The following is a 1,932-nucleotide window of genomic DNA, read 5'->3' as shown; positions in this document are numbered from 1 at the left end:
CCTATTCAGATAGAAAGGAAATGCCAATGAAAGGATTCTTGGAACATCCTGAATGAAAAAAAGATCAGTGGAATTATACAGGTTGAATATTACAGAACATTCTCGAAGTGACAGGATTATAGTGATGGAGAATAGATGGGTGGTTGCAAGGGTTAGGGTCAGGAGAAGGTGTGATTATTATCTTTTAAAAAATGTCTTAATGTTTATTCTTGAGAGAGAGAGAGAGAGAGAGAGAGAGAGAGAGAAAGAGGGAGAGAAAGAGAGACAGAACACAGCTGGGGGAGGGGCAGAGAGACAGGGAGACACAGAGCCCAAAGCAGGCTCCAGGCTCTGAGCTGTCAGCACAAAGCCCAGTGCAACACGAACTCATGGACTATGAGATCATGACCTGAGCTGAACCTGGATGCCTGACTAACTAAGCCACCCAAGGTGCCCCAGAAGAAGGTGTGATTATTAAAGTGTAACACAAAGAAGTTTCTTTCTGGTGATATGGTGATAGAATAGTTTTGGATCCTGTTTGTGGTGTTCGTTACAGGAATCCAGGCAGGCAGTAAGATTTCAAATTTCACCCTTCGAAAAGAGTGTATGTAAAGGTGGTGATGGTGGAGGGCACTTAAGGGGAAGAGCACTGGGTGTTGTATGGAAAACAATTTGACAATAAAATATTATGGAGAAAAAAATAAAAAAAAAGAAAGACATGAAATCCAAATAAAATCTGTATTTGATTGAACAGCATCAAAAAAAATTCAAGTTTGGTCCCATTAGAGTCAGGAAAGAAATGTTATAATAAATTCGGATTTTAGTATAAATGAGACATTTCACTGTAAAATAACACTGTCACTTTTAAAGCATTTGCTTTTCAATGTTTCAATATTTTTACAAGTACTTTAACTTTCGGGGGAAAATTAATCACTAAACAAGGTTAACCATTAAAAAAGGCATATAGATGGGGGCCTTGAATGTTTGGGTTTTTTTTTTTACCTTCAGGCTCCAATCATGGTTCAGCTTGCCACCATCTCCATTTAAAATTTTGATCTTTTGTTCATCATAGTTTTTTGGCATTAATTTTGATTCCTTACAATATTGCAGTAAAATATTGTTAATCTATGGTCTCATATTTTGCCTAAATTCTTAATAAAAGGTGATTTGAGGCTTTTATTTGTTATTTAAAAAAAACGTAATGTTTATCTCTTAGAGAGAGAGAGCATCAGCTGGGGCAGGGAGGAGCAGACAGAGAGGGAGATGCTGAACTCAAAGCTGACCTCTGTTCTGTCAGTGCAGACCCCAGTGTGGGGCTCAAACTCTCGAACTGTGAGATCATGACCTGAGTTGAAGTCTGATACTTCACTGCCTGAGCCACCCAGGTGTTCCCATGTGTTTATTTTTATTGATGACTTGATCTCGTGTTATATTTGAGAATGTTCATCACTAGGAAAAAGTAGAAACGTGAATGTTTCTCACTCACCCAAATCCCAGCCTTGCTTCCAAACTTGCAGAACCCCCAAATTTCCTAACTGGACACTGGACACTCCTGTGTCTCAGGGTCAGGGTCTCCAGCCTCAGTTGACAGCATGGGGACACAGGAGCCTCTCCCTAATGACAAGGGACTACAGGTGCCCCATGGACTCACCACGACCTTCAAGGTCTTCTTGACACCATCCGTCACGTAACGACTGAAGACAGCAGCCTTGACCTCCACCTCATGTAGACCGATCTTCAGAGGCATGATGACAAAAGGCACAGCTATTGAGGACTTGGCTGGGATTTCCAGAATCTGCTGGTAGGGGTTCTTGGCGGTGGCCAGGCTGCAGAAGGCTGGGTTGTAGAGCATTTCCACCCTCACCTGCCAGGGACAGAGTAGCAGTCAGGGGCATGTGCCATGGCCTCCCCACCCCCTGACCATCCAAGCTCTCCATCATACCTCTGCCGCCC

General features: G+C 42.5%; 1 protein-coding gene across 1 annotated transcript in view; it reads left to right on the top strand.

The window, feature by feature from the left end:
- Positions 1–1,932, top strand: part of LOC115273441 (complement C3 alpha chain-like) — a 26,508-nt gene that overhangs the window by 11,284 nt on the left and 13,292 nt on the right. The window lies entirely within an intron of this gene.

The sequence above is a fragment of the Suricata suricatta genome, chromosome 12 (genome assembly GCF_006229205.1).
Source record: "Suricata suricatta isolate VVHF042 chromosome 12, meerkat_22Aug2017_6uvM2_HiC, whole genome shotgun sequence".
Lineage (NCBI taxonomy): Eukaryota > Metazoa > Chordata > Mammalia > Carnivora > Herpestidae > Suricata > Suricata suricatta.
The sequence above is the reverse complement of the archived record's forward strand: the minus strand, read 5'-3'. Positions and strand labels throughout refer to the sequence as shown.